The sequence below is a fragment of the Gossypium hirsutum genome, chromosome A11 (assembly GCF_007990345.1).
Source record: "Gossypium hirsutum isolate 1008001.06 chromosome A11, Gossypium_hirsutum_v2.1, whole genome shotgun sequence".
Classification (NCBI taxonomy): domain Eukaryota; kingdom Viridiplantae; phylum Streptophyta; class Magnoliopsida; order Malvales; family Malvaceae; genus Gossypium; species Gossypium hirsutum.
This window is the reverse complement of record NC_053434.1, coordinates 19,882,762-19,903,618: the sequence shown is the minus strand read 5'-3', so window position 1 is coordinate 19,903,618 and position 20,857 is coordinate 19,882,762. Positions and strand designations below refer to the sequence as shown.

General features: G+C 33.8%; 1 non-coding gene across 1 annotated transcript; it reads right to left on the bottom strand.

Annotated features, from left to right (window-relative positions):
- Positions 1-20,059: 20,059 nt before the first annotated feature.
- LOC121210458 (small nucleolar RNA R71) lies at positions 20,060-20,166 on the bottom strand. Its single transcript, XR_005905575.1, has one exon. It is a non-coding gene; the product is annotated as a small nucleolar RNA R71 (small nucleolar RNA).
- Between the last annotated feature and the right edge of the window lie 691 nt (positions 20,167-20,857).

Genomic DNA, 20,857 nt, shown 5'->3' with positions numbered 1-20,857 from the left:
TGCCCATACCTTGTTCGAAATGTTGTCTTAGGTACATCATTTTCTTTCTCCTTTAATTGATAGGAACTCGATCTCATATCAATCTTTGAAAACATAGAAGCTCCATTCAACTGATCAAATAAATCGTCAATACGAGGTAATAAGTATTTATTCTTAATTGTCACATTGTTTAATTGTCGATAATCAATACATAACCTTATTGAACCATCTTTCTTTTTAACAAACAGCACTGGAGCTCCCCACGGTGATGTACTTGGACATATAAATCCACGATCCAGCAACTCTTGCAGCTGTACTTTCAATTCCTTTAACTCCGTAGGTAACATATGATATGGGGGTATTGATATCGGAGTTGTACCCAAATAAACTTCAATTGCAAACTCAACTTCCCTATCAGGTGGTAATCCCGGTAACTTTTCAGAAAAAAACATTAGGAAATTCATAGATTGTCCAAATTTTACTGCATTGGCTTCCAACAGTATCTGAATTAATAACATAGGCCAAGAAAGCCGCACAACCCTGATGAAGTAATTTATTAGCTTGAATTGCTGAAATAATATGAACTGACCCTCTGCTTCGAATATCATTAACTTTAATCTTATCTCCATTTTCATTTTGAATGGTGAATTTCTTTTTACAACAGTCCAAAATTACCCCGTGCTTAGATAGCCAATCCATTCCCAAGATTATATCAAAATCACCAAATGGCATTATTAACAAATCAACGAAGAAAATTTTATCATATATCATTAATGGACATTTCCTACACACTTGATCCACTAGCACTGTTTACCCCAGTGGACTAGACACTGCTATGGATACTCTAGACATCTTAGATTTTAAATTTCCTAACTCAACCAGTTTTGTATTAACATATGAGTGTAAAGATCCTGGATCTATTAAAACATAAACAAGTTCTGAATGCAAGAAAAATATACCTATTACCACATCGTTTGTATTTCCCCCTTCACGAGTCCGTACCACATATGCTCGTGCTGGTATTCTGGCTTCTGATTGTTGAGTGACAATATCACTTCCTCTTCTAGCTCCTTCTCTGATAACCGAACCACTTCAACCTGAACATCGGCCTCTAGAAACAAATTCAGATTTCTGTGATGTAATTGGTACAACATTTCTATTTTTCGGGCAGTCTTTAACAAAATGCTCAGTTGACCCACAACGAAAACAACCTCCAGTCTGTTCCCAACACTCACCTCGGTGTTTCTTCCCGTAGTGTTCACATTCCGATATTTTAATATTCCGTGATAGACCTCTTACGCTACCGGTAGATATGGCCATCTATTTTCCACTACTTTTGTCACCTCTATCTAATCTAAAACTTGGTCTCCAACTACCGTGAAATTCCTTTGATCTTTTAAATTACGGATTCAAAGTGAATGTCCCAGACCGTTTCCTAGTTGAACAGGTAATTTTATGCTTTTTATCAAGTCCTAGAACTTGTTCAACCATCTTAGCTCTTTCAACCAGATCTATGAACTCAGTGATTCTGTGAGATACCACTTGTACTCTAAATTCATCTCGTAAACCCTGTAGAAATTGTTTAGAACTATCAACTTCAGTCGGTACAAATTCAGATGCATATCTACTGAGTCTCGAAAACTCCCGTTCATAGTCCACAACTGACATCTTGCCTTGTTTTAGCATAAAAAACTCTTACTTCTTGTCTTCTATATACATTTCTCCAACATACTTTTTCTGAAATTCTTTTAAAAAGAATTGCCAACTTATTTGTTCTGTCGGTATATGTCAAATCACTGATTCCAACCATACATAAGCTTCCCCTTATAATAATGAAACAGCACATAATAAACTCTTCCTGGGAGTACATTCAAGCTGATGTAGGATTCTTTTTGTTGATTCCATCCAATTTTCAGCAGTTGATGGATCAACTCCTTTTAGACCCAAAAATTCTATGGCACTGTAATTACGCCGGGTAGTGGGAACAGATGTTGCGACAGATGCAGTTCCTACCACTCTCTGAAGGGCATCGGTTATGACTCTAATTAATTGGGAATTATCTCTTTCTTTAACATTTTACCTCCCCACATTAGGGGGTTGATTACGTACAGGATTTACATTCGAAGTATCCGACTCTGTTTCATCTATTTCATGGTCTCATGTATACATTTCTTGTTCTAAATCATCTATATGTTCATTCGATATTTTTAACTATAAAAAAATAAACAATTATATCAGCATCCAAATACTGACTCAATTTCAACTGAACAATGGCACGTACCTCTAGACTCATTTTTGAGCTCAATTTAGTTCGAGAATCGGCTAAACCTGAATATCTCTGATACCAATAAATGTAACATCCCCTAACCCTATACCGTCACCGGAACAGGGTTACGGAGCATTACCAGACTTTCCAAAACAATTACAAACTTTTACAGTTAATTCACATTCATATTACAATTAAATCATAATGTCCTTTTTATGGGCCCTCAAAGCCCAAATTACGTAAAAGAAACCAATCGGGACCAATTCCAGTACCTTAGAACTTTTTTTGTGAAATTTCAAAATTTTTCCTAAGTGCAAGGCTCACATACCCGTGTGACAGCCTGTGTAGACTTAAAATAAGCCTTTTACATCAAGTAACCTAACCCTACAATTCTTAAACCACAAGTAACTCATAAACGAATCTTTCAACCAATCCAATATAAGTTCAAATACAGCTAAATTATGTAAAACACCACAACCTAAGGACCTAATCAATGTTTATTCATAAACATTATCATATGTATTATCCAAATCAATTCATTTGATTTCATTTCATCCAATTCAAATACTATATTAAAATGAACCAAACATGACTTTTCATAATCTTAGTATTTCATTTATATTGTATATAACCTTCCAAAGTCAATTTATAACACCATTTACAATCATATTTCAAAAGAACCTATACAATCAACCTAGGTAAATGCCATTTTAAAAAAGAAAATATACATCACCACTTTGCTGAGTTCGGGATTTGCTTGGATGCTGAACCAGAACTTTTGACTTCAACTAACATGCGCACGGAAACAAACCGTACGCTGAGTATATACACTCAGTGGTATTACTATAATTCAAATTTATAAATAATATAGTAAATTAAGCATATTCAATTTACATAATTAATCTTTCAATAACCATTTCATAAATTGTATTCAATTAAACTCATATACTATTTCATTAATTTCAATTCATTTCATTTCATTCTCACTTCTCTTCTGATATCTCAATCCATTTCATATACATAATCATTCGGTTTATCAATTCATTCAATACCAATTCTAGTTTCCAATTCATTCATTTACCCTTATTAACTTGACTCAAACTTTGACCGATACATGAATCCAACCAAATACACTAGTACGGCACCTTGTGCCTTATCGGATTTAATCCGAAGCAATAATACGACACATAGTGCCTCATCGGAATTATCCAAAGTAATATTATGACACATATAGTGTCTCATAGACTCGAGGTCGAAGTATCTCTGAACACTTCCAATCCTATGGCATACCAACTATATCCGACTTAGCCCGACTAGTTAATCAGGTTTCCAATTCACTTTCTCAATTCAATTTCAATCAAATTCATACCAATCTCAAGTTCTCATATTTTCAATTCAATATCACAATAACTTTTTTAATTCAATTCAAATCACTTTCAATTTCCAATCAATATATATTCAAATATTCACATAATTCATAATTCAATATCATTTCTTACCTCAATTCCACTTACCACACACATTAATTAAAATTCAAAAATAAATAATAACTAAATTCAAATTATAGTAATACAAACCATTATTTCTCGATTTACTCCTCGTAAATCTTTTCCTTTCCTTTCTTAGCCGATGTCTCTGACAGAATATTAGCTACGAAAATTTAAAACAATTTACAATAATCAATACAATATCAATTCACATTAAATATTTAAACTTTCTATTCAATTTTTACCTTAATTTCAATTTAATCCCTAACTAAAATTATTTTTTAATTCTATCTCAATTTATACTTTATTTTCATTGAATTTCTACTTATAGCTTAACTTAACCCTCAAATTTTCATCACAAAACCTTAATTTCAAATTTCTTACAATTTAATCCCTATTACACAAAACATATAACTTATTCTAAAATTTAATCCTATTTCCCAATTCTAATTTGAATTTCTATCAACTCAAACCCTAATTCATCAATTAATTCAACGTAAACTATATCAAAAAATCTATAACTTTCAAATTTTCGACATATACCTAGTATTATTTTGTTTTAGGATCATAAAAACTCAAAAATTAGAAGAAAAAGAAATTAAATAGACTTACCAATTTGAATTTGAACCCTTAAAATCCCCAAATTTTCTTTTTCTTTCTTTTCTCCCTTCTTTTCTCTCTTTTTCGTTTCCAATTTGTTATTCTGTTTCTTATCTTTCTTTTATTTCTTTTATTTAATTAGTTTAATATAATAATATAATAGTATAAAAAAAATCTCATGATATTTATGCATGTAAACTGCCTCAATTATGAAAATGATTGCAACTTAGTCCCTTTAGTTTTTCTTTAATTTATATTTAGACTTTCACATTTTATTTAATTTAGTCCTTTTTCCTAATTTCTCTTATTTTAAGCTAATTTACCTAACCAATACCTAATTAAACTCACAACTAACTTCGTAAATAATTTAATAAATATTTACAAATCCATTTTGCTAAAACGGAGACCCAACAATACACTTTTCCGATGCCCGTAAATTTTTGGATTGTTACATCATTTGCTGGGTGGGGAGTGCACCATCACTCTGCAGGATGTTGCACTGCAACTCCGGCTCCCCATCGTTGGGAGTGCGGTAACAGAAGTATGTTCAATCTCTGATTCGACCGCTCTTTATTAGAACTTATTTGGACGATCACCTAGCGAGGGGAAATTTACGGGTTTGAGGTTTTCATAGCTGAAGGTCAATTTCAAACATGTATTGAGTACTGCCACTAAACTGGAGATGATGTATGTCGTTCGAGCATCATTATGCATATCATAAGGGGTGAACTCATGCCGGATACAAACAACAATAAGGTCCACTTGATGTACTTGCCCTATTATCTTATTTGCATAACAACCGTTCCTATAGTAGAGGGTTCGCAGTGCTAGCTATGTTGTATTGCGAACTTTTTCAGATGACAAATCCTTCTGTTGTGGACTTAGGCAAATGCCTCATATTGTTATAGTCTTGGGCGCTTTACCGGATGCCATTCTTGGTATCGATTAGTCACCAAACATATGTTTTGCCACTCGTGAATAGGTGATAAAATTTTACCCATTAAAGCAATTATTTGACATTTTTGCATAATGATATTATTCTAAACAAGTTTTTTCGTAGATGGAGTACTAATCCGGGTATTAGGAGGTCATACGCAGTTCCGATATACTGTCTAATGATTAAGAATCATGTTGGAGATGAGGTAAGTTATTCCAATATTCGTGATATTTTATTACTTTATCTTGCTCGACCCATGTTAATATAACCATCTTATTAATTGTATAGTTCATCTGAGTGCCCTATTCTCTCCTCGAAATTGCGGCTGTTATTCCATCGTTTGCCTATATCCACTCAAACATATGGTGCATTAACGCACCTATTATAAATTTTTAGACAGTGGAGTGGTATCACTGGGATTGAGTACTCCGACAGTTTGGTTACATACAGTATATCCCGGTCCCGCTAGTACAGTTGGGGGACATCCATGAGATTGAAAAAAGGGGTAAACATGGAAATAATTGAGCGGTAGTACATCAACAATATATTACAATATGGTGGATACCTCAGATAGATTGTTGTTTCAATCTGTAGCCCTCGTTAGAGTACATACAATGGTACACTGAGATGGGAAAACCATATTTATTTGGTGAGTATTCGGTGATAGTCTCCTCGTAAAAACACGACTAGGGCAATCGTCCCATCTCTTTCTATATTCGTGTTTTGCACCTAAGCCAGAGCTATCACTCGAGCTCGAGCCCGAGCCAAAGCCACATTCTGGGGGATAGTTCTTATCATTCGAACTTGGGGGTTGATGACTATTTCTCGAGTCTTTCAAGACATAGATATCATTTAGAGTTTAATATCTTCAATCCACTACAAAAATAGTACTTCACTCCTCCTAGCCCACGTTCATCGATGATGTTTGGGAAAAATGATTTTTATTCTATGTTTAGCACACCTCCAAGTTCATGTGAAGAGAACGTTTATTGTCGCAATCAATCACAACGTAAACACCGACCACCACAAAAATATACCCTTAGGACCACACCATCAAACCATCAATTTTAGGGGTTTTTACAATTTAAATAGTCAAGTTTTGTATTTATTTAATTGTAGTAAAATATAAATGAAAAAATAAAAACTATATAATTTTAAATGACATATGTTAGAACAAACTTTATATTTATTTAATTGAGATTCATTGGAAAAAAAATTGTAATTTAAGTTAGATTCATAGCAACAAACTTGGAACAAACTTTGTTATAAATTAGATAAATTAAAGTACATTAGTTCAATTTCTACCTGATTACGATGATTGTCCAATATGGTAGCTTCGCTGCGGGCATTTACTCTAATTATGCATAGCTACTCTGCATACACCATAAAGCTTCCCATTAGTTTCCTTCCTAATGTCCATTTCATTATGGATTCTGGTTGATTACGAATGAACTTTCAAATGTCTATGAGACCCTTTGTTTGGGACAAGCTCAAAAGTAGTCGGAGGCACCTCCCATGTGGATAGGTCAGGTAGGACGAGGAACTTGTTCTCCCAAACACGCAACATGCGCTGGAGAGTGTACACCTCATCGATAAACTATTCAACATTGAGTGACACATGAGCACAAGCTTCCACAACGTGCGTACAAGGATAATGAAGTGTTTAAAACCCCTACAATCGCACCGTCTATTTTGAAGATAAACTCCGTAAGACTTAGGTGGTATACCGAGTCGACGATCGATGGTCTTTTTAACTCGAAACATTTCAAGATGTCTTAAATATATTTCTATATTCATCAACCTCGCCCTTCGACAATTTGTAACCATTGCATCCCTAACATCTTTGACAAACACGTGTCCTGCCTCCATCTGGTTGACTTGCTGTTGTCCTATTTTTGGCATTAAGGGAGTCAGCTTGTAGAACGTAGCTGGGAACACAAATTAAATCGAAAGATGTCATGTTTTCCTCAACATGGAGTTAACCCTTTGACAAGTTGGTGGCCATATGACCATAGCGAAACCCCTCGTCGAAACTTTGAGCCTATTGCCATGTCTCCATTGAAAAAGATGTGGCTCTAGCTCGTATACTTTAGATGTATTAAGAAAAGATAGGTTACAGTCTTGAATTAAAAATTTAAAACATATATTGAAAAGATAAAGTTATCATTTACCCATTTTCATAACTTGTCTCCGTCAGTCTGTATTATTATACTATCGGTGGAAGTTTATCACTATATGTCGGATGAAGTAAACGGATCTCCATGGTACACCAAAACTCCTAATGGCGACAATTATTCTCTTCCCTCTATTAGAGATGATACAGATATTATCGTCACTAACAACATACCTCCATAGGTTCGTAAGGAAGAATTCTCATAATTCCATGTACTCTTTATCCACAATGACAAATGTTATTGGGAGCACATTCTTGTTCCCATTTTGAGCAACCGCAATAAGCAGTATCTGGGTATATTTACCATTTAGCCAGGTTTGATTTACCTGCACAAACGACTTATAGTGGGGAAATACGCACACGCATGAATCAAACGTCCAGAACATTCATTGGAAAATTATTTTTTCCGATTGTAGTTGTTCATCTGGGTCATAATAAGGTCATGTCTACAAGTCGATGATAGTCTCCGGTACGTACTCTCGCATAGTGGCTATCCACCCCTGTAGCTCGTTATATAACGTATAGAAATCTCTATACAATTGCTCTATTGCCATTTATTTAGCTATCCATGCTTTTTGGTATGATACTCGATACTAGAACCTTGCTTGCATTTTGACAATTAGTATTGAAACTTTAATGGTCAGCATGTCATTCACCATTGGCATGATGCATGTACAAATAGTTTTGGAATCAATTTTTCGATAATTTTCTGTCATACGTGTTGAAGTGCATGTGTAACACCTAACATATTTTTGTATCTCCTACATTTGCGACTTCTGGATAAATACAGCTTGTACCTACCAATTCTAGCCCTCTATCGACCTCCAACACTCTCCAATGTATAATGTTGATTTAGACACGTCGACATTGTATTCCACTAACACATTCATGCTATACCGCTTAACGAAAAATACAAACTCTTTCTTACTTTCAAATTTTTGGCCCACAAATAACTCCTCAGGATCGAAATCTGCAGCCAACCGGTGAGCAAGTATTATATCAAAGTAATCTAGGAACTCAGTTACATGCATTGTATCGTGGTCTATAAGCGACATGTGTGCCCTAGGATTATTGTGTATCACAATACGTCGAATCTGGTTCGTGGTCAAAGACGTGTTAACATTTTCATCGTCATTCACTCCTTCATCGTCAATATCATTCATGACCTCGTCCACATCGAGATCACTATCACTATCGACCTCATGATCAGAAGGATCACTACTATTATATCCATTATCACCAACCACATTAGTCTCGAGTGCTGCATTAAAATCGATATAAATCCTGCGTACAGTCGATTGGCTATTAACGTACGATATCGGAACCACCATACACGACTCTTGAGCTCTATGTTCTTCACCTAATAGAATGAGATTTTCAGACATCAGCTAACTCAACAAACAACTAAATCGGTGCATTTTGGTTGCTTTGATTCCCACAATAAAAAGCTACCATTGTCTCTAGGTTATCATCGTCTACAAGTTCCATTTCGGTGAATTTAATGGGATCTGTCAAAATTGGAAACTTGTAGAAAGTATCGAGATCCTTCTCCCACAACGTCTAAAAATTTTTGCAGTAATCCTTTTCTTCATATCATCAAACGAGAAATTTCTATGAAATCTCATTGCTATTTGTTTGCGACATTCAAATATACATCCAACTATTATTGTCAAAATTACTCCATCAAAAGAAAAGCCTATGAAAAATTGATTATCCGTCTTCAATACTAAATTTGTTAAAAAAGAAATAAAAATTCTCAATACAATTTTGAACAAAAAAATTACTTTAATAAAAAATTTACTGTAAATCTTACACTTTTCTCATCATCCTATCATCTTTCTCCCTTTGTGCTGAAGTTATTATTTCATCAGGCAATATCATATTTATTGCCATTTATTCCAATATCTATGACAGAAATTTTTTTTCGACTTTCTGTATTTATCTATTTTTCTTTAGTGTCATCACTAACTAACATTTAATTTATAGTAGTTACTAACAAAATAACTTTAAATTAAATTTAAAACAACATAAAAATTACATTCATAACAAATCACAATAAACAAACTAAACAAATTAATAATAAAATAATTTATAAAATTCCTAATCCCTTTTATTTAATAAAAAAACATAACTTATGCTTCCTCTTTAAAAAAACAAACAGATTTATCTTCTTCTTCTTCTTTTTTCTTCTCATTTCTTTCTTTCTTTCTTCTTATTGTCTTCTTTTCTACTGCTTTCTTATTTTTTTTACTGCTTATCTTCTTTTCTACAAGGGGGACCATGGTTATAAGGCATCTTACAAGGCACGTTTTCACTTATCTGTCAGAGAAAGCGCGTTATGTAGGACACGTTTTCTTCTCTTTCCTAAAAATGTGACATACATGGCACATTTTATCTAGAAGATTAGTGAAAATATGACTTGTAGGACACATTTTCACTTTGTAAAAATTGTTTTTTTTCTTTTTTTCCCTTATGGTTTGAAATGAGAACTTTGTAGATTTATCTTTTCTCGTTTTTGAGATAAAAATTGTTATAGTTTTAAGGTATGTTTGAATTTACGGTGATGTTGTGGAGCTGGGTGACTTACGAATTTCATATGGCATGTGAGCATGGAACCATAAACTGAGAAACTGGATCTCACTGCAACTCAAGATCCTAGTTGACAGTTGTTTTACGGTTTCCAGTTAAAGTGTAACTAGGGCTTCAATTTTACAAAAGTTATATTGTCAAAAGATGAAGCATAAATGGGGCTATAGTTGGCGATGGTAATGCGGGCATAACAATGATTTTCTGATCACCAAGAGAGGATGCTATACACTACAGAAACAGAAGTACGATGAAAAAAATGTAGTGGTATTTTAGTATAATCAAGTAATTCATTTTAGCATAAATTGGGCCTCCCTCGTACTTTTGTTTCAATGGTATATAGTATCCTCTTTTGAAGATAAAAGAATCATTGTCATGATTGCATAACCACAACCAACTAAGGCCAAAGTCATGCTCCGTCCCTTTGTAGCATAATTAAGAATGTCCCAAATGTGTGCTAAAACCAGGTGTGCATCAGTTATGTTTGGGGTTCTGTTACACTATTAGGGTTGGCTGCTCCTTTGGGACTTGGACCTCGTCTTCATATACACGTTGGGGTTGATCGCTAACCTCATCTCCTTCCTCTGTGGATGACTGCGACCATGTCCTAGCCGCCTATATTGCATCCCCAAACCGAGTCGGCATATGTGAGGACGACCCAACTCCAAAGAACAACAATGCTAGGGGTGATTGTGACACTATAAGCAATACTGAGTGCGTCCGTGCAGCTGACACATGAGGCGTGTAATACTATATGGTGGGTGGCAATCGTGCGACATATAGCATTAGAGAAGGTTTCGGTGCATGGAATGAGTACGCGTGCTATGTGTTTGTAAAAAATAAATCGGTGATGGCTGTGTCGGTGCAGGGAATGATTGCGCGTGTTGTGATGCTTGTGTGAAATAAATTGGTGATGAATACGTCGGTGTAAGGAATGGTTGCACGTGCAGTGGTGCTTGTGTAAAATAAAATAGTGATTGTTATGTTGTTGCAGGAAATGATTGCGCGTGAGATGGTGCTTGTGTAAAATAAACTGGTGTTGTATATGTTGATGTAGGGAATGATTGTGTGTTTGTGATAGGAATAAACGAACTATACTGACCTGAGCTGCAACATAATACGTTACGTATACCTGAACTTGTTGCATCATTCGATTGAATTCATGCATCTCAATTTTTGTAAAGACGACCAATGACACTTTCACATGCGAACTGTTGCAATTGGCCAAAAATTCGTTTGAGATACATTCTTGAATCCTCGAATCCATGCATGACATCCATACAAACTGTAATACGAATTTATAAATTTCAACAAGTACCGAATATTTAATTTCAAATGTTTGAGTAAAAAACTAAAAACTTTGAAATTAATAAACTAACCTCTTCTTTTGTTTATTGATCTAAACCTAGTCTGATGTCCTCGAGCTCTGCTGGTATACCATTGTTTCTCGCGGGGTTGTTCCACCTATTCAAAGAATATGTTATTTCAAAATTACAACAATGAAAATTCCTATATGGTAACAATATTATCAAATTAATTTTCCCATGTTATGAGTGGAAATTCATAAAGGACTAGCACGCGGGGCGTAGAAATGGTAGTCAATACCATACCCACGATTGAAAAAGGAGCATGCAATCGCCTATTTTAGCTTTTTTTTTATATAGTCGCTTGATAAATTTCTCAGTACAATATTGCTAGCTCCGTCGATCCCCAACTAAATTGTCCCGCTTCTCTCAAGTTGACTAGTGGTAGTAGCCACCTCAAGTGTACCAGATTGCGAGATTTATCCGGTATTAGCAGACCCCTGATCAACCTCAAGATTAATGCGCGCATGAATTGTTCATTTTCAACATCACTCGCTAAAGCCACGATAGTTTGGAAGTTGTCCTCCAACCATCTCGTCTCGATTTGGCTACCGCTAAACCTATTTGACACTTTCCCTAACAGTTGCTCGCATGTTGCACTCCAGTTGGCGCTAACAACTGGCCCCGTAATGACATCCTAACCTACTAGTAGACTGAGTTGTAAACTGACGTCCTCGAGTATAATTATACACTAGCCCCAAGGAAGATGGAACGTATGCATCTCCAGTCTCCATCTCTCGACCAAAGCTTTAATGAGTGGGGGATCCAATTTAGCCCCCCAAAGCATATGAGCTGCGTATAAAAAGCCTGCATCTCGCAAGAGTTCATGAATGACCTCCGGTGCACCTCACTTAAGTTGTTTATATACATCTCTAAAATTTGATCTTCGACCTAAGTATATAAACATAAAAAATTAATAATATGAACAACTTAATAACTAACTATTTAAAATTAAATAATTTAAAAATATTTTCTTAACATCATAATATTTAACGGATTAAAATTAAATTATTAAATAATATTTTCTTACCATTTTTAATTGAACGTCGGATATGTACTTGTCATCCAAATGAATAAGCTGATATACCATCGAAAATTGAATAAAATAAATCAAAGGATTTAGGCAATTTTTTTTAAAAAAAAGTTGGAATTGGGATGTGGAAAAAAAATCGAGAATTGACAATTGAGAATAACAAATTGACCAAAATAAATTGAGAATCAAATTATGAAAATTGAGAATTGGAGGGTTTATATAGGAAAAAAATAGTCATTTGGATTTTCTGCCCATTGGCAAATGTTACCGTTGCACAAGACGCGTTTTCACTAATCTGCCAGATAAAATGCGCCACCTATAATGCGTTTTTAGGAAAGAGAAGAAAACACGTTGTTGAAACCATTTTAAAAGTTTTAAAAAAATGGGTCGACTTGGTTTTGAAAATGAAAACGAAAAAACGGGAGTCGCCACCAATCTTTTTGATGAGGTGTGATCGGGCCACCTCGTAAAAGTGGTTGTTTTTAATAAATAGTTTGACTTATTCAAACAACGATTTTGGTTTGCGCAAATTAAGAAAATAGGTTCGGGAGTCGGTTATGCACGAGGAAGGATTAGCACCCTCGATACACCCAAAATTGGTACCTAGTTGATTAATTAGTGTCTTAGTGTCGAAGATTTGAAAACTTGAAAGAATTTAAACTACGATCCCTCTTTTTGTAGAAACACTTGAATGTTAAAAACTTTTTCGTCTCGAAATAATAAAATGTCACATCCAGTAAGTTAGGACACAACATCTTGAATTTTCTAGAACGAGCTTGCCTTTTATTTAAAATTTGTGTATTTTAATTTTTTAAAAGGATGTTCGGTTATTTAGGGTAAACGAGAAAAGTCGAAACCCAGTAAGTTAGGGTACGTTTTCTCGAATTTCTTAATACCGAATATTGCCTTTATTTGCGAAAGCTGTTATCTCGAGGTAACAAGATGTCGTATTCAGTAAGTTAGGACACAACACCTCGCATCTCCGAGAGTAAGCATTTATTTCAAAACTCGTATTGTGATTTAAAAGAATATTCCATTATTTAGGTTAAATGAGAAAAATCGAAACCCAGTAAGTTAGGGCACGATTGTCTCGAATTACCAAATACAGAATATTACTTTTATGAAAGAATTATTTTAATGTATTGAGTAAATATATATATAACGTGATTTATGGTAAAACATAAAAGCAAATTATGGTATTAATTCGTATAATAACATAATAATAGGTGCGACAATGTCAAAAACAATAATATGGGCAATTATAAAAGATGAAATAATAGCAAGGCTAGTAATATGTAAATATAAACAAATGCATGAGGAAAATGAAATGATCGAATACATAAGTAAATAAATAAACATGGCAAAATAAAAATGACAATGATAACGAAAACGATAATAATAATAATATAAATAATAATAGTATAAAGCGATAATAATACATATGGTATTAAACATGATAATAATAGTAATAATGTAAATATGAAATAGTAGGGAACATATATATGTAAAACATATAATACTAGATTAAAAATATATACAATATTTATTGAAAACAGTAATAATATAAAAAAATAACTAATAATAACGATATATAAATATATACAAATATGTATTAAAATATATACGTAATAATAGAAATAAAAATATATACGTAGTATTAAAAATATATACATAATATATACATACTAGAAATAATAATAATATTGAAAAAAAATATTACGTAAATATACACATATATATATTGTAAATTTATATATAATAATGATGTTAAAAGTATGTACAAAAATAAGAATAGTATAATATAAAGTGAAAAATAATGATAATAATATATGAATAAAGAAAAATATATATATGTATACATACATATACCAAGAACATATTCATAATAATAGTATTGAGTATTAAAAGTATATATAATATAGACAAAAAATATATGCATAATGTAGTATTGAAAGTATTTACATGGGATAATATAAAAAATATATGAATAATGTGATATTAAAAATATATACATAAAAATATATATATAATATATATATAATATAAAATATATACATAATATAGTATTAAAAATTATATATAATACATACACATTAGAAATAATAATGATAATGTTACAAAACAATTATTAATAATACATATTAATATTAAGATGATGATAATATTAAAATAACCGTTGATAACTTTACATATAAATACATATACATATAAGTGTAATAATAGTAATAAAAATAAAAATAATAGTAATAATAAGAAATTTAATAAATAAATTTATAAGAATAATAATATTTAAAATAAAATAAAATAGCAAAGATAATATAAATATCAACTTAAATCTAAAAAAAGGACTAAATTCGAAACAAAAAGGAAGTTTTGGGGCAATTTTAAAAAGAAACAAAGAGAAAAGGACTAAAAAGCGATATGCGCGTAACCTGGGGGACCAAAGGCGCAATATTCCCTCATCCTAAAACGCAGCGCATGGTATAGGACGAGATCACAAAACGCAACAAATTTCTGGGCCACATTAAGAAATATTAAAAACTCAAATGCGAAAACATAAAAAGGCGGAAGGGCCATTTGCGCAATTAGACCCTTAAGTAAAAACACGCGGATCCTTGGAGCAGGTCGGGTCAACACGCAGGTTAGCTCAAAACGACGTCGTTTTGGGGGGCTATAAAAGGCCAAATTTTTTTAAAAAAAAATCATTTGTAGCATTTGAAAGGAAAAAAAGAAGAGAGGGGGGGGAGAGAATTCTCTCTGGCCTGAGCCCAGCTCCGGCCTTGGAGTGCCGCCGTCACCGTCACACAGGCCACCGTCGCCTTCATCGCCGGCCACCGATCCAAAAGATGTGTTTTTTTTTTCTTTTTTTATATATTTATATAAATATATATGTGCTATTTTTAAGAGATAAAATAGGGAAAGCTTTATGTAAAGAGATTCGAAAAGAAAAAAAAATAAAAAGAAAGAAAAGAAAAAGCATATAAATAACAGTAACCTTTGTTCTTGCTTTCTTTTTGTCTTTAATCTGCTTTGTGAATCTGTATTTTGATGTTTAACTATCTTTTTATTTCATTTTTCTTGTTGAAAAACCGAAAACCGAAGAAGAAGAAGAAAAATTTCTTAGATGCCTTTTTTATAGCCATTTACACATGATTTGCTACTATTTTCTATTATTTTTGCTGTTGTTGCGTGTTTGCTTCATCTTTGCAGGGTAGTTGACGATGGTGGAGCAGGTGGCTGACAGAGGAGTGGCGGTAGGCATGGGGTCAGAAGACTAGAGGCGGCTAGCATTAGGGATTTTAGGTTTTCTTTTTAAACGGGGGGTAGTTGGGTTTTGTATTTGGGCTGGGCAAATTGGGCTTGTAACACACATCCTACAGGGTGCGCTTTCTCTGGCAGATCAATGAAAACCCGTCATGTAGGTCGTTTCTTATCTCTCTCCAAAAACAACATAGATCGATAAATTTTCATTAAAACGACATACTTTCTCAGTTTATTTTTTTTCAGCATATATATGTATGTTAGCCTTAGATTTTGTCACACTTATAATATCGATGAATGAAATTAATTCAAGTTAAAAGTATACTTTTTTTAAAAAAAATTTATTTAATAATGAATATAATTATTCTAAAAAAATTTGAATATAGGTAAAGAGATAATGAAATTATATTTTAATATTATTAAACCCATGTTTTATCCTTAAAATTGCAATTTTAATTGTTTTATTTAAAGATGATATAAAAGTAGGAAAAAAAATGTCATAATATTAATATTATTTGTCATTTAAAAGGAGTATTTATATAATTTCATAATTGAGTTGGTGATTCAGTTAAGGCTGACATCAACTCAATAAAGGGTTTAAGTATAAATATTAGTTTAATAACCCTATTTTCAATGATATTAAAAATGCGATTTCAGAAACCCCAATTCTATAAACTGAGTCCATAAATATTAAATAGAGATATTTATGGAGTTAGCGTATAGATTAATTGAAATTCAGTTAAGTAATTTAGCCAAAATTGTGGTTAATTAATGCCCTAGGACTAAATTGTAAAGTTCAATCGCTATAGATTCTTAATTAGTGACTGTCTTGGGGACTTAAATTGTAATTAACTAAATTTATAAAAGTTTAAATAAACCAATTTTCAGTAGTGGATAGTGGATTATGATGGTAATTAGCATTAGGATTAATTAATTTTGATTAAAGTAAGTTAAACCATGATTTAAACTAATTAACCTATAAAACCTAAATTTAGTGGAAATAAAGATAAATCCATCTTGTTCTTCCACCGATCGTTCATTCTTGAAGAATAAAACTCCATTTTTGAAGCTTAAACAAATCTGCCATCAATCAGGTAATGCAATTAAGTCATTTTCTTGTCATTTTTATAGATTTAAGGTCATAGGAGCTTGATTTAGCTAGCCCATGTACCAATTTGTAACGTTTTTAAAGTTTTACAAAGTTTCCATTGTTTCTTTCTTGAAGAATTAGGTGTGAAATTGATAGAAATTAAGTTTAGATTACGAAAATGACTAAATTGTAAAGCTTAATTGATAGTTTTGTACATTAGGGACCAAATTAAATAAATTGCAAACATGTTATAAAATTTTGGTAGGAATAGAAAGTAGAATATCCCTAATGATAATATGGGAAATCAGATTTTAATCCAAAGATTTAGATCATAAGTTATGCTTGTCCCGGTTTTACGGACTAAATTGAATAAATTTTAAAATATGTATGACTTTGTATTTTATTTTTATTTGATATGGAAACTGGGATCGATACAAAAAGTTCTGTGCAAGTTGCCCACAACATGGACTGACTGAACAGTCATTCTTGTAGTATTTCTATGAGGGGTTACTCCCGATAGAAATGAAAATGATAGATGCTGCAAGTGGGGGGCACTTATTAATATGACGCCTCAAAGAGCGAAAGAGTTGATTTCAACCATGGCAACTAACTTTCAATAATTCCAATCGGCCATAGAACCCACGAGATGGGTTCATAGGTTAAGTTATTTATCCTTAGAAGATAAAATTGATAAGCTAACTAACGTTGTTCAAATTTTGCTTATAGATAAAACAGGCCCGCACGGTTGTGCGGAATTTACTCTAAGCCAGACCATCCGATGGACTCATGTCTGATTTTACATGAGGATTCGACAGAACAAGCAAATATTGCCAGGAACTTTCTAGGACCACCCCAAAGGTGATATGACCCCTACTCGAACTCGTATAATATGGGGTGGAAATATCACCCAAATCTAAGATATGAGTCAAACCCTCGGTTCAATCAATCGTACCAATAAAGGCCGCCTCCGAATCAACGGTTACCACCTCCTAAGTCATCTTTGGAAGCCATAATAGAAAGGCTAGCCAATAGTATTGAAAAATTTCAACAAAAAAACTTACATGCATCTACAGCAGTTAGATAAGCAAGTGAGCAAGCTCGTACTCACAATTAGCCGTTTGGAGTCTCGAGGTAACCTGCCGTCCCAAACTGAGCCAAACTCTCGACGCAATGCAAGTGTGATAAACCGTAAATTATACATATTTTTACCTCATGTTTAATGCATTTTATGGATGATTTCTCATTAGATTTGGTGAATTCGATGCTCCTAATGCTTTAATTTCATGCTTTATACTTAGAAGAGCATAAGAGAGCGAAAGAAACGAGAAACGGGCCAAAAACATATAAAAAGGGCCAAAGTACGAACCCAACACGGCCTGGGCTTCCTCACACGGGCATCTCACACGGCCATGTCAAAATGGTAGAAATAAGAACGATTCACACGGCCAGACCACACGGTCGTGTCAATTTGGCAGGCTCAAACACGGCCTGAAGTAATCGCACAGGGGTGTGTCATAAGGGCGTGTCCCTACCGAGCCCAAGTTGAGTCCAATTTGGAAAAGGCTAATTTTGAGGGCTTCTAGGCATCCCAAAGCCTATAAATACACCCTAGAGGAGGAAGAAAAGGGAGGTGGAGAATAGGGAGTAAGGAATTACTCCACGGAAGCTGATTGATCTATCTCAAAAGCCAAATTCATCATCAAGACTGAAGATCTCTTCTCAATTTCCCCTCAGGAGTTTTGGGTTTTCTTTATGTTTTGTATTTATTATTCTTCTGAGATGTTTTCTTATTTAGTTATGAACTAAAACCCCTAAATACCTAAGGGGAATGAAACCTAAGACGAATCTTGTTATTATTTTCTAAATCGTATGATAAATACTTAAATTGTTCTTAATTATGTGTTCTTAATTCTTGTTTTGATATCCCAAGATACCAATTCAAGATAAGCTCTTGTTCAGAGGAGGAATAGACCCTGGCTAAGAGTAAATTTATCATAATTAAGCGGAGTTGATTGCACGCCTAGAAATAGGGTGACAAGATTTTGTCGGATTAGGGTGAAACCTAATAAGGGGATCCATAGATCGAGTTAATGCAACCCTAGAGTGTTAATTAGAGAAAAGTCTAGGTTATTCAATCTAGGGATTAGACGTTATTTGTCTTGAATACGGATAATAACATAACTTAGGGATCTCTACGGAACAAGTTGAATGAATAAATCGTCCGATTCGGAGCCAGAATAACAAGTAAAGTCTAGGTGGATTTTTCCTTAGGTATTGTCTTAAGTCAATCGATTTTCCCCAAAAGCAATTCCCCAATTCTTTTCTTTTTGCATTCTTAGTCTAGATAATTAGTTAATTAAAACAAAAACCTCTTTATTCTTAGGCTAGATAATAAAAAGACAGTTATTACTAGTACTTTTAGTTCCTTTGGGTTCAACAATCCGGTCTTGCTAAAACTGTACTACTGTTCGAAAGGTACACTTGCCTACATCGCGAAAATAGTTAGTTCAAGAACGAGTAATTATAAATATTTAAACCTATCATGAAATAACGCGACTAAGTTTTTCGTGCCGTCCGGGGAACTGAAATATTAGGAACGCTCAATTTTTATTAATTTAGCCATTTATTTTTCTTGCAATTTAATTTAATTTTATTATCATTATTATTTATTAATTTTCTTTTTCCTTCTCTTGGCAGGTTTTTATAGTTTATGACTAGAAGAAACCCGTTAGGACCATTACTTGTTGACGAAGAAATCGATCGTACAGTTCGCAGAACTCAAAGAGAAATAAGACGAAGCTTACGATACACAGAGAACGAGCAAGAAGACGATACTCAACCCCCAATTGAAGAGATGGCTGAAAACCAAGGCAATCAGCTACCTCCTGCAATTGCGGCTAATCAAAATCCTGCTCCACACACTATGTATGATTATGCTAAACCTTCTTTAACAGGAACTGAATCTAGCATAGTTAGACCTATTGTAGCTGCAAATACTTTTGAATTAAAACCTAACACTATTAAAATGGTACAGTAATTTGTTCAGTTTGATGGTTTGCAGGATGAAGATCCCAACGCTCACTTAGCAAACTTTCTGGAATTTTGCAATACATTTAAAATCAATGGCGTTTCTGATAATGCCATTCGTCTTCGGTTATTTCCTTTTTCATTAAGGAACAAATCTAAACAGTGGTTGAACTTGTTACCACGAGGGTCAATTACTACTTGGGAACAAATAACCGAAAAATTCTTACTAAAATATTTTCCGCTGGCTAAAATGGCTAAATTAAGTAATGATATCTCTTCTTTTGTGCAGATGGACTTAGAAACACTCTACGATGCATGGGAGAGATACAAGGATCTTTTGAGAAGGTGCCCCCACCATGGGTTACCACTTTGGCTTCAGGATCAAACATTCCATAACGGCTTGAATCCTTCGACTCGACAAATGGTTGACGCAGCTGCTAGCAGAACCATCAACAATAAAACGCCAGAAGATGCCTATGAGTTTATAGAGGAGATGTCACTAAATAATTATCAATGGCAAGTCATGAGGACAAAGCCAACGAAAACAGCCGGTATTTATAATGTCGATTCGGTCACCATGATCTTTAATCAGGTAGAACTCTTAAATAAAAAGATTGATGGTTTTCTTAGGCAAATGGAGGTGGAACAAACCATTCGGAATACCAATCTTATGGCCATAACATGGATAACGAGCAATTAAATTACATGGGTAATAATCCTCGACCTCAAAACAATCCATATAGTAACACTTATAATGCAGGTTGGAGGAACCACCCCAAATTCTCGTGGGGCGGTCAAGGAAATCAAAGACCACAACATCCTCCGGGCTACCAACAACCACCCTACCGGCAGGAAAAGAAGCCAAACCTTGAAGAGATACTCTCCAAGTTTATTTCGGTGTCAGAAACTCGTTTTCAGAACACTGAGACAGCACTTAAAAATCAAAAAGCGTCGATCAAAGGGCTTGAAACTCAGATATGTGAGCTTTCCAAACTAATCTCCGAACGACCACAAGGTAGCTTGCCAAGTAACACTGAACCCAACCCAAGGGAAC